Here is a 25318-nt window from a genome sequence, read left to right as displayed (position 1 = left end):
ATCAAGGGCATTAAAAATCACATCTGTCTGATGGTAGTTAGGAAGCGGAATTATCTGCATGACGTATTCATGCAGAATCCACACTCAGTTTTAGGAGCAGGTATGATAAGGCCCGTGAGATGTGATGCTAAGAGCGAGGAGACTAACCTCTCAACCTCAATAAGATTACAACTAACTGAGCATAACCAGCCACATACAACTTGATATTACAAATAGGTGAAACACACACACACACACACACACACACACACACACACACACACACACACACACACACACACACACACACACACACACACACACTCACACACACACACACAGATAAGAAGACTTTTCCTCCTAAAGTCGCAGAAAGGGAAGAAAACACTCATGATAGCAGTCTCAACACCATCAGTTTTGTTTTTTTTAAAGCGCAATACAAATGTACTTGAATGTCTTCAACTCTGTATCAAATCCCTCCATCATAGCACACATACATATTGTTTTTTACTTCCCTCCCCCATAACTTCACCATTAAAGCGTTGCAGAGTGCAAGCACGACACGCACCGGTCGTTTCCCTGCCAAGATAAGTCGTGCCTAGTGCCAGAATGTACCTGCTCACACACCTTGGCCTATTATTCATAATGCAGCCGAGGGAATGACCCGTTTGTATATTTTTTTTTTTTGTTTTTTTTTGCAAAATTGTGAAATTTTTATGAGCCTAGGATTTCCCATTTTGTTATCGGGTATAAATTCCGTATGTGCTCCCTTCAAGTGGGGCATCTTGATGTTTTTCATCCATGGAATTGGAGCTCTCTCTCCTTCCTCGGATCAGATATAATTATGTCACATTCCCACGTGTCATATGGGCAGCCTACGGGTTTACTTCTTCACTACAACCATAATAACAACAATATTAATAATAATCCTAATAATAATTTAAGCGTTTCTTCCGAATATTCTTTGATAAAAGTCGTTGTTTAAAGGTACAGCCTCAAAATTTAGGACTGAAAATATTACTAGCTATTATTATTATTTTTTTTATTATTATTATTATTATTATTAATATTATTATTATTATTATTATTATTATTATTATTATTATTATTATTATTATTATTATTATTATTATTATTATTATTACTAATGTCTAAGGAAACGCTAAGCCCAGTAAGCTTAGGTCATACAATGCCTGACATTTGAATTTAATAAGATTTGATTTCTCTGTCTCTCTCTCTCTTTATCTCTCTCTCTGTCTCTGTCTGTCTGTCTGTCTCTCTCTCTCTCTCTCTCTCTCTCTCTCTCTCTCTCTCTCTCTCTCTCTCTCTCTCTCTCTCTCTCTCTCTCTCTCTCTCTCTCTCTCTCTCCTTCCCTCCAGCAGTACTTGGTCCACATTACCAGGAAGAGTCACCATGACCAAGCTGGTCCATTGGTCCTCAAATAATGATGACGAATCTCACTTTCGCTGCTAATTTATGGACTTCTCGGATGGTACAATTGATGGTGGTAGTTACAGTGACGTTGGTGGCAGCTACAGTGGTGGTGGTGGGAATAGTTATGGTGAGAGTTAGTTTCAATGTTGGGGTAATAATAATTATAGTGATGGTTGTAGAGGACAGCAGTGGTGACAGCGATGGTGAGGATATTAGTGGTGACTAACTAGTGAGAATGTTAGCGGTGAGGTTACTGCTGAGAACGGTAATTATAGTAAGGTAATTATAGTAAGGTAATTATAGGAAAAGAAATTGTAATGTCAGTTTATGAACATGCTAAGTGGTGCAAGTGAGCATGCAAGTGGTTTTTATGACTTGACGTGCTGTTGGAGTGTCAGCAAAGTAAGACTTATGAAAGGATTCAGGGACGCCTGTTTGCTGGACTTGAGTCCTGGCGGTGGAACATACAGTGCCTGCACTCTGAAGGAGGGGGTGGAGATATTTTCAGTTTTGAACTGTAATATCGGCTTGCCTCTGACAAGACACTGATGGAGTGAGTAATGGTGAAAATATTTCTTCTTTTTCGGGTCACACTACCTCGGTGGGAGACAGCCAGTTTATATATATATATATATATATATATATATATATATATATATATATATATATATATATATGAGAATGGATCAAAGTAGAATGACATGGAGAGCGTATAAATCTGTAGGGGAAGGAAGGCGGGGTAGGGGTCGTCCTCGAAAAGGTTGGAAGGAAGGGGTAAGGGAGGTTTTGTGGGCGAGGGGCTTGGACTTCCAGCAGGCGTGCATGAGCGTGTTCGATAGGAGTGAATGGAGACGAATGGTATTTGGGACCTGACGATCTGTTGGAGTGTGAGCAGGGTAATATTTAGTGAAGAGATTCAGGGAAACCGGTTATTTTTATATAGCCGGACTTGAGTCCTGGAAATGGGAAGTACAATGCCTGCACTTTAAAGGAGGGGTTTGGGATATTGGCAGTTTGGAGGGATATGTTGTGTATCTTTATATGTATATCTTTATATGTGTATCTTTATATGTATATGCTTCTAAACTGTTGTGTTCTGAGTACCTCTGCAAAAACAGTGATTATGTGTGAGTGTGGTGAAAGTGTTGAATGATGATGAAAGTATTTTCTTTTTGGGGATTTTCTTTCTTTTTTGGGTCACCCTGCCTCGGTGGGAGACGGCCGACCTGTTAATATATATATATATATATATATATATATATATATATATATATATATATATATATATATATATATATATATATATAATTCTCTAATTACATCTTAAGTTTTATTTAACACAGTGTTACAGCTCTTCTTCATAAATTCGTCCCTAAAATGTGTATAGCGTTCTTAAAGGGAGGAAGTGAAGACCTTATCTAATTGCCTGAGCGTTTCATATAGTTTCTGGAGAGCCGTGAAGAATAATGGAAGCCTCGTGAAGAAGTGACAGCTTGAAATTGAGGTGATATATGGTATCAAAAGTTGTTTTTATCGGTTACTTTTCAAAATTTTATTTGTCTTTTATTAACTTCATTCTTTTGATTTCCTTCGAGTGTGCGAATAATGCAATGTTGTATTCTCTGGAAAATACTGCAACTTCAAGTGCTTACAAAGGTCTCCGCGACCGTCAAAACTTGCTCGCTTCATTCCTCTAATTACGACGCTTACATTTGTCACCCCTCTCCTACACACCAATAACACACACACACACACACACGCACACACACACACACACACACACACACACACACACACACACATGCAGACAGAAAGGAATATATTCATGGTTGACAACCAGCAAGGCATGGGAAGGGAAATCCTGCATCACAAACCTAGTGGAGTTCTATGACAAGGCAACAGAAGTAAGACAGGAGAGAGAGGGATGGGTAGACTGCATTTCCCTGGACTGTAAGAAAGATTTTTTACACAGTACTACACAAGAGACTGGTTGAAAAGCTAGAGGAGCAGCTAGGAATAAGAAGGAAAATACTTCATCGGATCAGGGAATACGTGATAGGATGGAAACAACGTGTGTCGGTCCCGAGACGAGGTGTCAGAGTGGGTACATGTCGAGGTGTCGAGTGGGTTCCACAAAGGTCAGTCCTAGGATCGGTGCTCATTCTTGTATAAGTGAATGACATGACGGAAGGAATAGCCAGAGGTGTCCCTGTTCGCAGACGATGTGAAACTGGTGAGGAGAATACAGGCAGACGAGGATCAGGTAATCCTACAAGGGGATCTGGACAGGCTGCAAGCTTTATCCGACAAATGGCTCCTGAGTTTAACACCAGCAAGTGCAAGGTTATGAAGCTTGAGGAAGAACAAAGGAGACCTCAGACGGAGTACAACCTAAGAGGTCAGAGGCTGCAAAACTCACTCAAGGAAAAGGATCTTGGGATCAGCATCATACTGAGCACATCTCCTGAGGAACACATCAACCAAATAACTGCTGCAGCATACGGGTGCCTGGCACACCTGAGAATAGTGTTTCCACATCTCAGTAAGGAGTCATTGCCGACACTGTACATCTTGTACGTCAGGCCTATGTTCGAGTATGCAGCACCAGTATGAAACCCCACATCGGGTCAAACACATCAAGAAATTAGACTAGTCCCGGAGCTGAGGGGTTTGTTCAACGAAGAGAGATTAAGAGAACTCAACCTCACAACACTAGAGGACAGGAAGGATAGGAGGTACATCATAACAACATATAAAATACTGAGAGGAATTGACAAGGTGGACAGGGACAGAATGTTTCAGATATGTGATGCAGCAACAAGGGGTCATAAATGGAAGTTGAAAAATCAGATGAGTCACAGGGATGCTAGGAAGTACTTCTTCAGTCATAGAGTTGTCAGGAAGTGTAACAGTCTGGAGAGTGATGTAGTGGACACAGGATCCATACATAGCTTTAAGAAAAGGTATGACGAAGCTCATGGAACAGGGAGAGAGTAGACCTAATAGCGACCAGTGAAGAGGAGGGGGCCGGAGCTATGAATCGACCCCTGCAACTACAATTAGGTGAGTACACACACGCACAAACACACACACACATACACGCACACAAAGGTTTGCAACAAGGCTAGTCCCAGAGTTCAAGGGAATGTCGTACGAGGAAAGGTTAAGGGAAATCGGACTGACGACACTGGAGGACAGAAGGGTCAGGGGAGACATGATAACGACATACAAGATACTGCGGGCAACAGACAAGGTGGACAGAGATAGGATGCTCCAGAGAGGGGACACAGGGACAAGGGGTCACAACTGGAAGCTGAAGACTCAGACGAGTCACAGGGACGTTAGGAAGTATTTCTTCAGTCATAGAGTTGTCAGCAAGTGGAATAGCCTAGCAAGTGAAGTAGTGGAGGCAGGAACCATACATAGTTTTAAGAAGAGGTATGACAAAACTCAGGAAGCAGAGAGAGAGAGAGGACCCAGTAGCGATCAGTAAAGAGGCGGGGCCAGGAGCTGAGTCTCGACCCCTGCAACCACAATTAGGTGAGTACAATTAGGTGAGTACGCGTGCGCGCGCGCACCCTCTCTCTCTCTCTCTCTCTCTCACTCTTTCTCTCTTTCTCCGACATTTTCACTATTTAAAGCATCTTCATCAGTCACCCATTTGACTGTTTTTACAACAGTGAAAGGCAATGATTAAGAGGTCGTAGTGCTGTAACAAAGCTCTACATCCCTTCATCGCACGTAATAAAAATATAAAACATGTCGAGGTGTTAACCTCTTCAATATATTACTCCTTAAAACCAAAAATGTCGGAGGAAATATATTAACACAAGATGTTTACATACTTGCCTGTGTCAATCACCAGTTTTGAGCAAGAGAAGCAATGTTTGCAGTGTACGAACGAGATACGAGGAACATTTCTGATGACCCAAAAATAATGGGCACGAACTATAGCGATGCGGGTCATCATATATCTAAGACCTACGTCAGAAAACACTTGTCCTGTTTCATGACGAACCTTACCTAATCTAATCTGTTAACGACGAGAGGCAGCTGCTGCTGCCCTTGCAGTCCCTCGAGGCATAACACAATCAATATTCCACTGAAAATGAACGGCGCACCGTGCCAACTGACCAGACACATTCTGGGCATTGGCAGCACCCCTGCTGCATAGAACCTGGCAATGAAATGTTCGCCGCCCACATCTTGAGAGGCAAAATGATCCGCAGCGTCGGGCAAATCGCTCAGAGAGGCGAAGTGAATCCAATCTGCTCTGTACGGATGCCACCAAGGAACACGAAGTACTGTGGGTTCCCCTCTGAGCCAAGCGTAAAAGGAAAAAGGTCGCTACTAACGACTATCGAGCCCCCTACCAGGAAAAATCCAGCATGACATCAAGAGAGCGGACAGCAGGAACAGTCGTTGTAAATATATATATATATATATATATATATATATATATATATATATATATATATATATATATATATATATATATATATATATATGTGTCGTGCCGAATATGTAAAACTGGTCAATTAGCAAGAACTCATTTAAAATTAAATCCTTTCTAAAATTTTCTCTTATACGTTTAAAGATATATATTTTTCATTAATGTTGATGTAAAAATTTATAATTTTGCACCAAAAGAATCTTAGAAAACTTACCTAACCTTATTATAACAAGCATAATTTATTTTAGCCTAACCCAACTAAATATATTTTAGATACGTTTACAATAATTTAATACTAAACAAACACAACGAAATATATTTTTTTCGTTAAGTTCAGAATGATTTTGGCGAAATTATTGCATACACAAATTTTCACTTGTCCTATATGGCAAGATGAGCGTTGCTATTTAAGCCAAGATCGCAAGTTCTGTCTATTCGGCACGATATATATATATATATATATATATATATATATATATATATATATATATATATATATATATATATATATATATATATATATATATATATATATATATAGGTCCGCTTCTCGGTATTTAGCTCTTTGTTTGGTAACACTATAGTGTTGATTTATTTTTGCTTTATTGGAGCATTTCCGTAGACTGCTAGAAACACTTGTCTCGATTACTTGGTCTCTTGTTTTTCCTCTCGTGGCCTTGAAGATTATTTTATCTTAACCGTAAATTAAATTCATGCTGTTGTGAATACCTTCCATTCATTAACTGTTTCACGTCTCTCCCTCTTGTCGCTTCTTAGCGGTCAGTTCTTCCTAAATTTCGTTATTGTGTTCTCCACCTAGTTCTTGAAATGCTTGTTTTTTTTTTTCTTTTAATTTTTAATTTATCTTAACTCATGTCTCATTTTCTCTTTCAGTTTGTGCATTTCGTCTCTCTTCCTGTTGCAGTGTAAGCAACGTCTCCCCCCACTCCCCCACCACCTCCCCCTCACCCACCTCCCCCAGTCTCACTGGATTCACATAAGAACATAAGAACATAAGAAAGGAGGAACACTGCAGCAGGCCTGTTGGCCCATACTAGGCAGGTCCTTTACAATTCATCCCACTAACAAACATTTGACCAACCCAATTTTCAAAGCCACCCAAGAAACAAGCTCCGATGTGCAAGTCCTCTCAAATCCAACCCCTCCCACTCATGCACTTATCCAACCTAAATTTGAAACTACCCAAAGTCCTAGCCTCAATAACCCAACTAGGTAGACTGTTCCACTCATCAACTACCCTATTTCCAAACCAATACTTTCGTCCAAGTGAATACATGGTAATAGACATAGTAAATGTATTGTTACATTTTCCTCCCGTTACCTTTATTTCTTCACAGACTAGTATTTCTTTTTTATTTGCATCAGTATGCCTACTGACTGCGTCTATTATTTTCACCTGTCGGTATCTCACTCATTAATTTATCATGTTTTTCCTTGTCGTGATATTTTATTTTTAACTTCTGCACCCAACCTGTCATGGCCAGTTTTCCAGAATATTACGTCTCTCTCCTGAATAACGCCAGAACCTGCTGGTTGCGTTAACGTCAAGACATGTTTGCTCATGCATACTGGATACTTGCCAATTCGTTTAAACCGATTTACGTTTCCGGAGGAAGAATTTCAACACCTAGCCCCGCCTCTTAACCTACAAGCGACCGGAGTTCCTCGTACCTGACCATCTGAGCCCATTCATAAAGATAACCATTTCCATACCCAGCTCACTCCACTTACCATCCAGAGGCTAAAGTAGATTTTCTTAACGTCGCTGTGGCATACCTGTTTTTAGTTCCATCTATAATCCATCGCCGCTGTACCTCGCATTTATGTAAATGTATGTGTCTTTTACGCCATAATCATGCCCTCCTTGGTTATTTTCTTCGTTAAGCACATAAGTTCATTTACAGACGTGTGTGTGTGTGTGTGTGTGTGTGTACTCACCTATTTGTACTCACCTATTTGTGGTTGCAGGGGTCGAGTCACAGCTCCTGGCCCCGCCTCTTCGAGATTGCTACTAGGTCCTCTCTCTCCCTGCCCCATGAGCTCTATCATACCTTGCCTTAAAACTATGTATGGTTCCCGCCTCCACTACGTCACTTTCTAGGCTATTCCACGGCCTGACTACTCTATGACTGAAGAAATACTTCCTAACATCCCTTTGATTCATCTGAGTCTTCAACTTCCAATTGTGACCTCTTGTGTCTGTGTCCCTTCTCTGGAACATCCGGTCTTTGTCCACCTTGTCTATTCCGCGCAGTATTTTATATGTCGTTATCATGTCTCCCCTGGCCCTCCTGTCCTCCAGTGTCGTCAGGCCGATTTCCCTCAACCTTTCTTCGTAGGACAATCCCCGTAGCTCTGGGACTAGTCTTGTTGCAAACCTTTGCACTTTCTCTAATTTCTTGACGTGCTTGACTAGGTGTGGGTTCCAAACTGGTGCTGCATACTCCAGTATGGGCCTGACGTAGATGGTATACAGAGTCTTAAACGAATCCTTACTGAGGTATCGGAACGCTATCCGTAGGTTTGCCAGGCGCCCGTATGCTGCAGCATCTGATTGATGTGCGCCTCAGGAGATATGCTCGGTGTTATACTCACCCCCAGATCTTTTTCCTTGAGTGAGGTTTGCAGTCTTTGGCCATCTAAACTATATTGTGTCTGCGGTCTTCTTTGCCCTTCCCCAATCTTCATGACTTTGCATTTGGCAGGGTTAAATTCAAGGAGCCAGTTTCTTGACCAGGCTTGTAGCCTGTCCAGGTCTCTTTGTAGTCCTGCCTAATCCTCATCCGATCTGATTATTCTCATTAACTTTGCATCATCTGCAAACAAGGACACTTCTGAGTCTATCCCTTCCGTTATGTCGTTCACATATACCAAGAACAGCACAGGTCCTAGGACTGACCTATGTGGAACCCCGCTTATCACAGGCGCCCACTCTGACACCTCGTCGCGTACCATGACTCATTGTTGCCTCCCTGTCAGGTATTCTCTGATCCATTGCAGTGCCTTTCCTGTTATGTGTGCCTGTTATGTGTGTGAGTGTGTGTGTGTGTGTGTGTGTGTGTGTGTGTGTGTGTGTGTGTGTGTGTGTGTGTGTGTGTGTGTGTGTGTGTGTGTGTGTGTGTGTGTGTGCGGGTAACCACATGCTTCATCCCTCCTCTGCCTCAGAGTTACGATCAGTATCACACATCAGTAATGCGTTAGTTTAGGGGTATATAGGTCAGATTCCGTTAAAAGTACGCGCAACTTCTGCAGGTCATTGCCTGCCTCTCACCAGGCCTACACTGGAGCTCTCCTGCCTCTCACCAGGCCTACACTGGAGCTCTCCTGCCTCTCACCAGCTCTACACTGGAGCTCTCCTGCCTCTCACCATCCCTACACAGGAGCTCTCCTGCCTCTCACCATGCTGTGGCGCCTCTCTTGCCTCTCACCAACCCTACACTGGAGCATGTATTGCCTCTCCTGCCTCTCACCAACCCTACACTGGAGCATGCTGTGCCTCTCCTGCCTCTCACCAATCCTACACTGGAGCGTGCTGTGCCTCTCCTGCCTCTCACCAACCTTACACTGGAGCATGCTGTGAATCTCCTGCCTCTCACCAACCCTACACTGGAGCATGTATTGCCTCTCCTGCCTCTCAGCAACCCTACACTGGGGCATGCTGTGCCTCTCTTGCCTCTCACCAACCCTACACTGGAGCATGCTGTGCCTCTCCTGCCTCTCACCAACCCTACAGTGGAGCATGCCGTGCCTCTCCTGCCTCTCATCATCCCTACACTGGAGCATGCTGTGCCTCTCCTGCCTCTCACCAAACCTACACTGGAGCAAGCTCTCCTGCCTCTCTCCCACCCTACACTAGAGCTCTCCTGCCTCTCACCAGCTCTACATTGGAGCTGGAGCTTCTCCTGCCTCTCACCATCCCTACACAGGAGCTCTCCTGCCTCTCACCACCCTGCTGTGGTGCCTCTCCTGCCTCTCACCAACCCTACACTGGAGCATGTATTGCCTCTCCTGCCTCTCACCAACCCTACACTGGAGCATGCTGTGCCTCTCCTGCCTCTCACCATCCCTACACTGGAGCATGCTGTGCCTCTCCTGCCTCTCACCATCCCTACACTGGAGCATGCTGTGCCTCTCCTGCCTCTCACTAACCCTACACTGGAGAATGCTGTGTCTCTCCTGCCTCTCTCCAACCCTACACTGGAGCATGCTGTGCCTCTCCTGCCTCTCTCCAACCCTACACTGGAGCATGCTGTGCCTCTCCTGCCTCTCACCATCCCTACACTGGAGTATGCTGTGAGTCTCCTGCCTCTCATCAACCCTACATTGGAGCATGCTGTGCCTCTCCTGCCTCTCACCATCCCTACACTGAAGCATGCTGTGCCTCTCCTGCCTCTCACCATCCATACACTGGAGCATACTGTGCCTCTCCTGTCTCTCACCAACCCTACACTGGAGCATGCTGTGCCTCTCCTGTCTCTCACCAACCCTACACTGGAGCATGCTGTGCCTCTCCTGCCTCTCACCAACCCTACACTGGAGCATGCTGTCCCTCTCCTGCCTCTCACCATCCCTACACTGGAGCATGCTGTGCCTCTCCTGTCTCTCACCAACCCTACACTGAAGCATGCTGTGACTCTCCTGTCTCTCACCATCCCTACACTGGAGCATGCTGTGCCTCTCCTGCCTCTCACCAACCCTACACTGGAGCATGCTGTGCCTCTCCTGCCTCTCACCAACCCTACACTGGAGCATGCTGTGCCTCTCCTGCCTCTCACCATCCCTACACTGGAGCATGCTGTGCCTCTCCTGTCTCTCACCAACCCTACACTGGAGCATGCTGTCCCTCTCCTGCCTCTCACCATCCCTACACTGGAGCATGCTGTGCCTCTCCTTCCTCTCACCAACCGTACATTGGAGTATGCTGTGCCTCTCCTGCCTCTCACCAACCCTACACTGGAGCATGCTGTGCCTCTCCTGCCTCTCACCAACCCTACACTGGAGCATGCTGTGCCTCTCCTGCCTCTCACCAACCCTACACTGGAGCATGCTGTGCCTCTCCTGCCTCTCACCAACCTTACACTGGAGCATGCTGTGCCTCTCCTGCCTCTCACCAACCCTACACTGGAGCATGTATTGCCTCTCCTGCCTCTCACCAACCCTACACTGGGGCATGCTGTGCCTCTCCTGCCTCTCACCAACCCTACACTGGAGCATGCTGTGCCTCTCCTGCCTCTCACCAACCCTACATGCTGTCACTCTCCTGCCTCTCACCACCCCGCCACTGGAGCATGCTGTGCCTCTCCTGCCTCTCACCAACCCTACACTGGAGCATGCTGTGCCTCTCCTGCCTCTCACCATGCCTCTCCCCTACCCACTGGAGCATGCTGTGCCTCTCCTGCCTCTCACCATCCCTACACTGGAGCATGCTGTGCCTCTCCTGCCTCTCACCATCCCTACACTGGAGCATGCTGTGCCTCTCCTGCCTCTCACCATCCCTACACTGGAGCATGCTGTGCCTCTCCTGCCTCTCACCAACCCTACACTGGAGCATGCTGTGCCTCTCCTGCCTCTCACCAACCCTACACTGGAGCATGCTGTGCCTCTCCTGCCTCTCACCAACCCTACACTGGAGCATGCTGTGCCTCTCCTGCCTCTCACCAACCCTACACTGGAGCATGCTGTGCCTCTCCTGCCTCTCACCATCCCTACACTGGAGCATGCTGTGCCTCTCCTGCCTCTCACCAACCCTACACTGGAGCATGCTGTGCCTCTCCTGCCTCTCACCAACCCTACACTGGAGCATGCTGTGCCTCTCCTGCCTCTCACCAACCCTACACTGGAGCATGCTGTGCCTCTCCTGCCTCTCACCATCCCTACACTGGAGCATGCTGTGCCTCTCCTGCGTCTCACTAACCCTACACTGGAGCATGCTGTGCCTCTCCTGCCTCTCACCATCCCTACACTGGAGCATGCTGTGCCTCTCCTGCCTCTCACCAACCCTACACTGGAGCATGCTGTGCCTCTCCTGCCTCTCACCAACCCTACACTGGAGCATGCTGTGCCTCTCCTGCCTCTCACCAACCCTACACTGGAGCATGCTGTGCCTCTCTCTGCCTCTCACCATCCCTACACTGGAGCATGCTGTGCCTCTCCTGCCTCTCACCATCCCTACACTGGAGCATGCTGTGCCTCTCCTGCCTCTCACCAACCCTACACTGGAGCATGCTGTGCCTCTCCTGCCTCTCACCAACCCTACACTGGAGCATGCTGTGCCTCTCCTGCCTCTCACCAACCCTACACTGGAGCATGCTGTGCCTCTCCTGCCTCTCACCAACCCTACACTGGAGCATGCTGTGCCTCTCCTGCCTCTCACCATCCCTACACTGGAGCATGCTGTGCCTCTCCTGCCTCTCACCATCCCTACACTGGAGCATGCTGTGCCTCTCCTGGCACTGGAGCATGCTGTGCCTCTCTTGCTGTGCCTCTCCTGCCTCTCCCCATCCCTACACTGGAGCATGCTGTGCCTCTCCTGCCTCTCACCAACCCTACACTGGAGCATGCTGTGCCTCTCCTGCCTCTCACCATCCCTACACTGGAGCATGCTGTGCCTCTCCTGCCTCTCACGACCCCTACACTGGAGCATGCTGTGCCTCTCCTGCCTCTCACCAACCCTACACTGGAGCATGCTGTCCCTCTCCTGCCTCTCACCATCCCTACACTGGAGCATGCTGTGCCTCTCCTGCCTCTCACCAACCCTACACTGGAGCATGCTGTGCCTCTCCTGCCTCTCACCAACCCTACACTGGAGCATGCTGTGCCTCTCCTGCCTCTCACCATCCCTACACTGGAGCATGCTGTGCCTCTCCTGCCTCTCACCAACCCTACACTGGAGCATGCTGTGCCTCTCCTGCCTCTCACCATCCCTACACTGGAGCATGCTGTGCCTCTCCTGCCTCTCACCAACCCTACACTGGAGCATGCTGTGCCTCTCCTGCCTCTCACCAACCCTACACTGGAGCATGCTGTGCCTCTCCTGCCTCTCACCATCCCTACACTGGAGCATGCTGTGCCTCTCCTGCCTCTCACCAACCCTACACTGGAGCATGCTGTGCCTCTCCTGCCTCTCACCAACCCTACACTGGAGCATGCTGTGCCTCTCCTGCCTCTCACCAACCCTACACTGGAGCATGCTGTCTCTCACCAACCCTACACTGGAGCATGCTGTGCCTCTCCTGCCTCTCACCATCCCTACACTGGAGCATGCTGTGCCTCTCCTGCCTCTCACCAACCCTACACTGGAGCATGCTGTGCCTCTCCTGCCTCTCACCATCCCTACACTGGAGCATGCTGTGCCTCTCCTGCCTCTCACCAACCCTACACTGGAGCATGCTGTGCCTCTCCTGCCTCTCACCATCCCTACACTGGAGCATGCTGTGCCTCTCCTGCCTCTCACCAACCCTACACTGGAGCATGCTGTGCCTCTCCTGCCTCTCACCAACCCTACACTGGAGCATGCTGTGCCTCTCCTGCCTCTCACCAACCCTACACTGGAGCATGCTGTGCCTCTCCTGCCTCTCACCAACCCTACACTGGAGCATGCTGTGCCTCTCCTGCCTCTCACCAACCCTACACTGGAGCATGCTGTGCCTCTCCTGCCTCTCACCAACCCTACACTGGAGCATGCTGTGCCTCTCCTGCCTCTCACCATCCCTTCACTGGGGCATGCTGTGCCTCTCTTGCCTCTCACCAACCCTACACTGGAGCATGCTGTGCCTCTCCTGCCTCTCACCATCCCTACACTGGAGCATGCTGTGCCTCTCCTGCCTCTCACCATCCCTACCTCACCAACCCTACACTCATGCTGCCTCTCACCACCATCCCTACACTGGAGCATGCTGTGCCTCTCCTGCCTCTCACCAACCCTACACTGGAGCATGCTGTGCCTCTCCTGCCTCTCACCAACCCTACACTGGAGCATGCTGTGCCTCTCCTGTCTCTCACCAACCCTACACTGGAGCATTCTGTGCCTCTCCTGCCTCTCACCAACCCTACACTGGAGCATGCTGTGCCTCTCCTGCCTCTCACCAACCCTACACTGGAGCATGCTGTGCCTCTCCTGCCTCTCACCAACCCTACACTGGAGCATGCTGTGCCTCTCCTGCCTCTCACCATCCCTACACTGGAGCATGCTGTGCCTCTCCTGCCTCTCACCATCCCTACACTGGAGCATGCTGTGCCTCTCCTGCCTCTCACCATCCCTACACTGGAGCATGCTGTGCCTCTCCTGCCTCTCACCAACCCTACACTGGAGCATGCTGTGCCTCTCCTGCCTCTCACCATCCCTACACTGGAGCATGCTGTGCCTCTCTTGCCTCTCACCATCCCTACACTGGAGCATGCTGTGCCTCTCCTGCCTCTCACCATCCTTACACTGGAGCATGCTGTGCCTCTCCTGCCTCTCACCAACCCTACACTGGAGCATGCTGTGCCTCTTCTGCATCTCACCATCCTACACTGGAGCATGCTGTGCCTCTCTTGCCTCTCACCATCCCTACACTGGAGCATGCTGTGCCTCTCCTGCCTCTCACCAACCCTACACTGGAGCATGCTGTGCCTCTCTTACCTCTCACCATCCCTACACTGGAGCACCTCTCACCATCCCTACACTGGAGCATGCTGTGTCTCTCCTGCCTCTCACCATCCCTACACTGGAGCATGCTGTGCCTCTCCTGCCTCTCACCATCCCTACACTGGAGCATGCTGTGCCTCTCCTGCCTCTCACCAACCCTACACTGAGCATGCTGTGCCTCTCCTGCATGCTGCATGCTGTGCCTCTCCTGCCTCTCACCATCCCTACACTATGCTGTGCCTCTCTTACCTCTCACCAACCCTACACTGGAGCATGCTGTGCCTCTCCTGCCTCTCACCATCCCTACACTGGAGCATGCTGTGCCTCTCTTACCTCTCACCATCCCTACACTGGAGCATGCTGTGCCTCTCTTACCTCTCACCAACCCTACACTGGAGCATGCTGTGCCTCTCCTGCGTCGAACCATCCCTACACTGGAGCATGCTGTGCCTCTCTTACCTCTCACCATCCCTACACTGGAGCATGCTGTGCCTCTCTTACCTCTCACCATCCCTACACTGGAGCATGCTGTGCCTCTCTAAGTGCCTTAGTATGTCATCATCGTCGTTCTTTTTCACCTTTGGGTTTGTGTAACTGAGAGGAACATAGCATTATGTAATACAGATATTATCTATACACTGGTAAAAAATAAATCTTTCCATTTCAAAGTTTCTAATTGATTATTTTCTGTGTCTAAACACTAATTGTTGAGTTTTTTTCATCCAATGATAATTTTTTTTTTTTAAGTAATAGTGAGGATGAAAATATAACCGGGGAAGTTATGGCATTAAATACTGTGAAATGAAACATATCTTTTCAAGTACGTAAAAAAATATCAATACATAAAAAAGTTTATAACTTTTTATTATTATTATGATTATTATTATTATTATTATTATTATTATTATTATTATTATTATTATTATTATTATTATTATTATCATCATCATCATCATTACTAAGCGCTAAACCGGTTCATAACTGAACCTTTCTACAAGGGCCTTTCTCTGGAAATTTTTTTCTTGTGAAAGGCTCTTGATCTAAGTAACTAGAGCTACCCTCCCCTTCTCATCAGACTTAAGTGCCTCCTGTTACCGAGGCGCTGTATGATAACTGACGGGTTTGGTATAAACAAAAACGATGAAAATAAAGGAGAACTGTGCACCAGTAATTGTCGCAGCCAGTTTTTCATCATGGAATACTGTCACTGAGAAACATCTCGCTGGGAAGATTAGGAAGCTTCATAGCTCCTCTCTAGAACGTCATACTTCACTAGCATCTTTACTCCAGATCTTATGTCCTCTCCCCATCTCTCTCTCTCTCTCTCTCTCTCTCTCTCTCTCTCTCTCTCTCTCTCTCTCTCTCTCTCTCTCTCTCTTCCTATCTTTCTCTCTCAACAAAATAAAGAGAAGCACCTGTGAGTGATCTTAACCAACGCCCTCAACAGTGCCAAACACTACTGTGGAAAATATTTTTTATAATTTTCCTAAATTCAACATGTGTAAATATGAATACTATAATAATTGTGAATTAAAATGTGGTGCTAATTTGACCTTTCAAGAAATTTTGTGTGAAGGAGGGTGTGCAGCGGCCGCGGAGGAGGAGAGAGGACGCCATATTGAATTAATGTGTGAGCACTGGTTGTGGTTGTGGTAATCCAGTAATCTAGTAATCCAGCGTCATTGAGATCATAATTGAATGGATCGGCCTCAAGCTGTAAGTACTAGAATGTCCCCTGCTGAAGAATGGGGATAGAAAATTTGCGGGGCCTCCAGAATTAAGTGGTGATAGTGGAAATAATGAGGTGTCGGTGAGAGTGGTGAAGGAATGATAAAAGGAATGACTGCCCTGTGACCTACTGTGACTAAGTCCCACTTACCTCACCCAAATTACTTACATGTAATAATTCAGATAATACCATGTGAACCTCATGCAGGTAATTTCTCACAACTACCTAACTGCCAGCAGCAGAGCTAACATAGTGCTAGGTTTCATAGCTACAAACTTCGAGCACCAAACACCAGACAAATAGACCCTGTAATGCACTTACTAGACTGCATCTTGAATATACATGTCCAGTGTTGATCTCCAAATTACACAAGGGATGAGTATACATAAGATAGGATAGAACCATCACCTAGAAACAAACCTTATGAAGACAAACTCGAAGCACTTAATGTTTTTTTGTCCCCGGACGAAACGGAGACTGCGAGATCTGATTCAAACCTTAAGATATTGAATGGTTTCTGTTCACTCAAACTCAAGCGCTAAATGAATCCTTTACCCGAAACAATGGAACGAAACTGCGAGACAGTAGACGCACTTAAAAAAAAATTAAAACAGAATGGAGTTAACTATCGGCTAATGTTGGAAGAGTAAAAAAATACAGTTATTTAAGAGCTGGACAAGTACTTTGTAAGTCTGGAATTCAACTAGATACGTCGTGTCCCAGTGAAAAGAGTTGCCCAGGACCTTCAGGATTATATGTTGAGTATAAATCCTTGAGTCGCGATTGCTGGGTCATCCCATTTAGTTTTCAATGTCATAATACATGATAATAGGATCGGTAGGATATAGGATATGGTGAGGGAGGAGAGGAGCAAGTTGTTGGCATGAACACTCGCTACCTCATTCAACCATTCGCTAAACTCACACCTAAGCCTACGTGACGAGAAGACACTCGCTAAACCCACAATAAACCCATGCAGACCATCATATATATTCAACAGATGTTGTGTCCTGCAGTTGATTCTTGATGTCTGTTCAATGACCGCATCAAGACAATCAGTTGACGGGCAACGAGGCAACTGAGTCAATTATAGTAGTGGTAGACATAGTTATAGTCCATGTATTTCATTCGGTTCCACCTCTCTTGTAAATCCCTTGCCATTTCCAATAAGTTATGATATATTTTTCCCCGTTTTCTAGCCAGCAGTGGTTGGAGAAAGTGGAGAGAGAGAGCCTTGTGTTTTTCTATCCTTGGCTCCCACAACAAGATAATACATAATAGTCCTCAATGTATGTAGAAATTAGATAGGTCTTCTCACCAGATAGCCTCGGTGTGAACTTCCAGGTCCTCTGCTGTCTGTCTTTCCCTTATACTCTCTCTCCCTCTCTCGGAAGCCAATCATCGTACGATAGTCATATTCTTTAATTTTGTGGGTAATCTCAATGATAGAGTCGTGATCAGGTTTTTTACTGCGGACTCTATGATTCTCATCATGAGTGTTCGAAATTATAAGGATTTATGAACCATCCGATAAGGCGTTGATATCGATAGCCTTCACTTACTCAAGGTACCAGGAATTAAAGTTTACTACGGCTCTCGTGTCAGCGACTACCTCTCGGGAGTTTCGAATCTATAAACTGTGTGTGTTTGGCTTGTCTTCTCGACTGTATGGCCCGTCCAGCCTAACAAATGGCACTCTCTGTCTCCCGTACACCGCAAGGGGAACTAATACCGCCAGACATAAAACTAATAGCCACACTATTGGCACTTGAGATAATCTGCTGGTGCTTCCTCGTTGGCTTCTCTGGGTCTCTTTTGGGTCAAGATGTGCGAGTGTGCCTATCGCGACCCATGTATGGCTAAAACTAGTCCCCGGTACCAATCCAACAGTATAGAAACGGTTCTGCTTCAGTAGTGGGTGGAATTGTTATGTACAGCACCTAGGTGTGAGAAGTCATGTTGCGATGTCTGGCTCCCTTCCTCTCGGTCTCTGCCACCTCGGAGGGTCGTATCAGCGCGGTCGCCCGCCAGGTATTCTCACCTTCTAATTTTAATCTATAAATCAACCACCAACAAGTTAGTACAGCCATGTTAACTGAGAGGACCTCCGGCGCCTCTACCCTGCTTGCCTGCTTCTCACCCCTTATGTTATCCACGAGGCTTTCCGGAAACCCTCTCGAAGCCTGGCCTGTTGCCTGACGGCTTCAGTATTTGTTGTTGTTACGTATATAGAGATTCCTGATCTTGCGTTTGGTACAAGGAAACTTGTTGATCTCTTGACTTCTTGGTTGTTGTGTTTACAGTTCAAATGAAGAGGACTCGTAGGATTTTCCGTTGAATCGGCTATTGAGGATAACTTCTTGCTTTAATTTAAGGTATATCACTTTCACTGCATTAAAATTTCTATAAATTTACAATGTTTGATGACATAAATTCCGAATAATTTAATTAATTATTTGTTTTATTCTCGTACATCTTTCCTATTATGGTTATTGAACATTTTGAATCGCTGAATCTGGTATAATTTTGAAGCGATCATATTTTTTTTTTCAGGATCTTATATCTGGATATGTTCATGTAAATACATAAAATTTAGCTTATGATAATTTACACTTACTGAATAGCTGGTCATGGCCTTAGTAAGTCACATTAGATCAGGTCATATTGTGACATCTTTGACCAGTGAACTTGAGTATATGACTAACTGAGCCATGACTTTAGTGCCACACTCAAACACAAACACAATTTTCTAAAATTTCAGGCATGCATTTACTTACGATGAGAGAGTGTTAAAGTAGAAATTTCTTAGGTGTAATGTTAAGCAAGACTGAGTCTTAGAATTATCCGAATAAAATTGTTTGATTCTCTCTCTCTCTCTCTCTCTCTCTCTCTCTCTCTCTCTCTCTCTCTCTCTCTCTCTCTCTCTCTCTCTCTCTCTCTCTCTTTCTCTCTCTCCTCAGCATTCATTACTAAACGAGGAACACCTCAGCTCTGGTCATAACAACACATAAACAAGAGGGCAGCACCAGCCAGACAGGCACGCGCCGAGTAGTATCAACTGACCACCAAATAACAATCACTCATGTCCACAAAGCAAGCCTCTTCTTCCTTTCTTTTCCTCCTCTTCCAACGAAGAGAGTCTTGTTGCCGAGTGCTCAGCTGTGGATCATCTGAGAACACACGTTTTCCCTTCAGCGGTAGAAAAGGTTGCTCCTGAGGTCATATTCCTTGTTTTGATGTATATGGCAGCGACGCTGGTAAGAAAGTTATGGTAGTGTCTGGCTAGTGTTTGGTGGCCCTAACCATCACCCTCTTGGATTGATAGGTTAGTTTATATTTGGTTAGCGTTAGGTTAGATTAGGCTCAGGTTTGGTTAGATGTAGGTTTGATGAGGTTTAGGTTTAGTTAGGTTTAAGTTAAGTATAGACTACTTTAGGTTAGGTTACATTAGGTTACCTCAGGTGAGGTCAATTAAGTTATCTTAGGTTTCTTTGTGTTGGATTTTGTAAGGCTTAGGCTAGGTTAGGAGCACGTTAGGTTTAGATTTAAATTAAATATAGTGTAAGGCATATCGACAGCAAGAAGCAGTTTATTAATTCACAATGTACCAGGGTATTAAAGTCATGAAACTCTCTCTCTCTCTCTCTCTCTCTCTCTCTGGAGGTGATACTCACCTTAGCTACCATCATGGTTGTAGGACATGTAGATTCGCTGACACCATGATTAATGTGTACCTCCGCCAAATGACAGGGTAAAGTGTTGGATAATTGGCTTTCTGTCTCTGAAGCCTTGTATTACTGAGTGTGGAGGGAGGGACGGAGGGAGGGAGAGAGGGAGGGAGGGAAGAAAGGAGGGAGAGTGTAAGAAAGGTAGACGGAGAGAGAAAATTGAGATAGGGCGAGAGATTGAGGGAGGGAGGTATAACCATGCCACATATAAACTAAATAATGTAGATCTTAATATTACGGATTGCGAAAAGGATTTAGGAGTTCTGGTTAGCAGTAATCTAAAACTAAGGCAACAGTGCAACAGTGTTCGCAATAAAGCTAACAGAATCCTTGGCTTCATAGCAAGAAGTATAAATAATAGAAGTCCTCAGGTTGTTCTTCAACTCTATATATCCTTGGTTAGACCTCATTTAGATTATGCTGCACATTTTTGGTCACCGTATTACAGAATGGATATAAATGCACTGGAAAACGTACAAAGGAGGATGACAAAGTTGATCTCATGTATCAGAAATCTTCCTTATGAGGATAGACCGAGGGCCCTGAATCTGCACTCTCTAGAAAGGCGTAGAATTAGGGAATATATGATCGAAGTATATAAATGGAAAGCAGGAATTAATAAAAAGGATGCAAATAGCGTGCTAAAAATATCTAACATTGACAGGACTCGCAGTAATGGTTTTAAGTTGGAAAAATTCAGACTCAGGAAGGATATAGGAAAACATTGGTTTGGTAATAGAGTTGTGGAGGAGTAGAACAAACTCCCGAGTACCGTCATAGACGCCAAGACCTTGTGTAGTTTTAATTAAAAATAGGTTGGATAAATATATGAGTGGGTCTGGGTGGTGTGAGTTGGACCTGACTAGCTTGTGCTACTAGGTCGGATGCAGTGCTCCTCCCTTCAGTGACGTGTCTGACCTCACTAGGTCAAGGCATTGGCTTAAGCCGGTGGGAGAAATGGAGCTGCCTCGCATAGGCCAGTAGGCCTGTTGCAGTGTTCCTTGTTTCTTATGTTCTTATGTAAGTGAGGGATGGAGTAAGAGAAAGGGGTAGGGAGGGTGAGAGTAAAAGATTGAAAGACGGAGGGAAGGAAAGATGAAGTGAAGGAGAATAAAAGAAAGGAAGAAGAGAAATAGAGAAGAAAGAAGGGAGAAATAGTGAAGGGGTGAAGCAAGAGAGAGGAAGGGATGGAGAGAAGGTATAAGGAATGAAGATAGGTAAAAGAAGAAGGGAGAGTGAAGTGAAAATGAGGGATGATGGGAAAGAAGAAAGGAGGTGTGGAGTGAGCGTAAGATTAAAGGTGAGACGAACCTAAGAAGGGAAGGGAAAAATGGAAGGAGGGAATGGAAAGAAGGTAGAATACTCGGAAGGAGGAGAAGGGGTCAGCAAAGTGAAGGGAGGGAAGAAGAGCAAGACAGAGATGGAGGGAGGGATGGAGGGAGGGCTGGAGGAAGGGAGGGAGGGATGGATGGAGGGATGGATGGAGGGAGGGAGAGAGGGAGGAACTGATATAAAGAGCGTGGGATGGTAGCAGGTAAAGATGGACATGAGAACCGCTCTTGTCACAGTTTGTTCATGTGAACTATTCTCATTGTATTACTTATTTTTTTTTACGAAGCTGCCAGCAGCAACAGTTTGTTACGGCTGCATGTAGCGCTGAAAATAATATTTCAATTATGTTATTTTTGGTGCGCGAAGGTTGTGTAATGTTGTGGTAAATCAAGTTAGGAAACTTTAAGGTCAGGAAAGGTTAGGTTAAGTCCGGTCAGAAAGAGTTGAGTTAGGTTACGTTAAATAAGGTTAGATCAGGCTAGGTCAAGTTAGATTAGGAAGTAAGCTTAAATGGGGTTATTAAATATTAATTTAACACAACAGCGCTTTTTTTTCATTAAGAAAGGTGACCTAAAAAAGAAACCACATTCACAATAATTCAGATTATAGCTTTCTTTCCAGGCATCATAATTCAAACGATCCACGAATAGCAAAATCCTCATACTAACCGGTTTCTCTAAACACCTTCATGGATATTACCATTCTCACGCTCCAGTAGTATATCCAATCTGATGCAACACGCTAGCAACGTGTTTGGTGGGTACTTTACCTCTGCAAGCCTTCCTCCAGAGCCCGTCAGAGGACGTTCCTGGCACTTTTTATCCATCCCTTACTTATGTACCCACTTGGTCAGTCTTTTTCTTCCACCTTTCCAAGATGATAAAAAATATATGAAAAAAAAAAAAAATCAATCACCAACCCTCCCTCCGCAATCTGAAATATTTATTTCGTCCAGCTACACTGTCTACTAATTTCTACTCATTCACTCAACACAATGTAGCCTCTCCGCTACACTGAGAACTCATGCTAGACGTCCATACAATCATTTTAGAAACGCTATTCTTCAACACATTTCTCCTATTTTTGCATCTAATGTTTGACTTAATTTTTTCCACAGACGCCTCAGTTCACTAGTTATTTTCTTTCCCTTATATAATTCACGGCGTCTTTCATAGACCGATCTACCAACACATCCACACCCCAAACTTCGTAAAACAGTCACTTCCAACATACTTCTTTCCTTATTTTAGCATCTGATCTTTCCTTGCCTAGACCTCTTTAAACTCTTGTCATCTTATTGTTTTTCTTGTGCTTTCACTGATCTGTTCGCCTATTCAAGCAGTACTGGCCGAGTTGCTGTACGTTCATTCCTGCAATTTTCATGTTTGGTAATGGATACAGTTTTAACCAACCAAAAAAAAAGAGCCTTTGGCAAGTACACTTCATTCTATAATACTTATTTGTTGCAAGAACGTGTTTTAAACGTGAGTCAAAGAGGAGCGAATGATGGCTGATTTATTGACGCCACTGAGATCCCTCCAGAGAGGTTACTTGATGCCGTTAAGAGGCTCTTGACCCAAGGAAATGGGACTGCCATCCCCTTCTTTGGATCGAATTGGATTGTCTCCCATTCCTCAGACGATATATTACCCCTATGGATACAGCGCTCCACACTAAATATAATATAATACGAACAATATGGCGCTACCGAAAAAGACAAATGGTGATGCTGTAGCTGGCAGGTAGTTTTTTGTCTATATAATAGTCGTATTTTAGCTATTAATAAGACTGGGCGAATTAATCGACGAGGACAGTTCTCGTCTCAAGGCGAGAAGAGTCGCCTTGCCTTACAAAATACTCTGCCCAGCTGTCAGAAGGAAGACCATCTAAGAATGCTGCATGCTCAAGACGCGAGGGAATTTTCCTTATATAGCCATGCAACCATTATTGCCCTGCACGTAAGAGATGCATCATAGCAATGTCAGGTCCTGGCTGTCATGCTTGCATGGCTTCTAATGTGGTTCGTCATTGTCACTGCTGAATCAGGTTTCCACCCCAGAGTATTCATCTTCGTCTGGACAATGTCTCTCTTCCATTCATCCTCACACTAGCCTCGGGAGTTACATCGCGTTGTCTAGTGACTATTATCATTTGTGCTTTCTCATTAGCAAATGTAACTTTGCTAGAGCCCAGCCCAAGCAGACATGACAATAGTGAATGATGAATGTTGGAACAGGGAATATATCTTCAGTTGCATGTAATAAAGGCTAAAGGATAAACATGAGTATAGGCACAGACCTTATTAATGAGATTTCGTTGTCAGTTAAGCTAACATTCTCTACCTAGGGATTAGAAGCTATTACAAGGTTGTTAGACTGCAATCATCCGGACTGGTACTAGCATCCCGGTATTCCTGGCTGAGGATATTTTCAATGACACTTAAGTTTCGCCCACTCCAGTAAACACTAAGATGCAAAGGGTAGCAAAAACTCCTGGTGCTTATAACTGTGCCAGGGTTATTATTATTATTATTATTATTATTATTATTATTATTATTATTATTATTCAGAGGAAAGCGTTAAATTTGAAATGAGCATATAGAGCCTGAACATGGGGAAATAATAGGGTTTTATCCAACGAAGGGGAGAATATTTACAATTCCTTGGATCAAGAGTCCGTCACCTGCATCATGGTACCCCTGTGGATTGAAGGTGCCAGTGAGAGGCGCCACCTAGTTAACGTTCAACGAGATACGGCTCATCATTGGAGGTGCCTGGTTGTCGCCTGAAGGGCTCTTGAGAGGTAACTGGAGTTACCTCTATATCTATAGCTTAGCTCTTTCATTTATTACAGTCTCCTCTGATAGAACTTCTACATGCAGTTTTGCTCCTTCTTTCCCTACAGTCCCCTTGTTTGTGGCTGAGGTAGTAGTCTCTGATGTCAATCCCAAAATGTTCATTACTTCTTTAGGCTGTTTCAGATTTTTCAGTTCCTCTTCTAAACTCTGTATCCTAGCCTCTGCTGCTTTGACTTGCACCTCCCACTTCCTGCTTTCCATATCTATCCTCTCTTCCATTCTCATGCTAAGTTCTTCTAGTTTCTTTTCCATTCATGTTCCCTTTTTATGAGCTCTGCTGCCCAATCTTCCTTTGCAGATTCCTCCTCCTGTCCCTTGGTTTTCCTTCCTGCTCTCTGGCAACCCATTTATGTTTTATTTTGATTGCCTCAGAGTGGGAAACCTATGTAAATCTGTGTGCTAGGTTAGTAGTGTGTTTGTCAGAGTGTGGGAGGGGGGAAGATAGAGGAGAAACTATGGCTATGTGGGAGAGAGGTGGGGAGGGGCATTTATGGGGCAATATGGGGAGTGGGAAGGAGGGAGAAGCAAGTGGGTGAATGGGAGAGGGAGAGGGGGAAGGAGGGAGAGGTGGGGAGGGGGAGGGGGAGGGTGAAAGAGGAAGGAGTGGGATCAGGGGAAGGAGTGAGATGTTGGTGGGGGAGGGGGGAAGTGTATGTGTGAATCTGGATATGTGTGTGTGTGTGTGTGTGTGTGTGTGTGTGTAATTATGTGTGGAATTATGTGTGGGTTTATTATGTGTCTGAAAAGTAGGTGAATTGTGCATTGGAGTGCAATGTGGAGTCTCAGTGGTCGCTTGCCTGACCACAACCTCTTGTGACCTGACCCCCACCCTCCTAGGACTTGACCCGCACCTACTTACAATGTTGCCCTTTATGCTTGTCCTGCCACCTAGCTTATAGTAACTTACTCGCCTTGTTCCATAGATTACCAATTGCTATTCCTTATTGAATACTTGAATGCCTATTCTTTATCGTGCTATGAGATTTGGACCATTCACAATCAGCTTGGCGGTTAATTGGAACCTGGAACCCCACACCCATACAACCACTCATAGGTGAATATAGTACTTGCAATGCAGCTGTAGCAGCCTGTAGATTGTCCAGCTCGATGAGACGTCCTGGCGTAGATCCACCTCAATTTCTTCTCGTTATATAAT

The sequence above is a fragment of the Cherax quadricarinatus genome, chromosome 25 (assembly GCF_038502225.1).
Source record: "Cherax quadricarinatus isolate ZL_2023a chromosome 25, ASM3850222v1, whole genome shotgun sequence".
NCBI lineage: Eukaryota > Metazoa > Arthropoda > Malacostraca > Decapoda > Parastacidae > Cherax > Cherax quadricarinatus.
Note: the sequence above shows the minus strand (reverse complement) of the source record.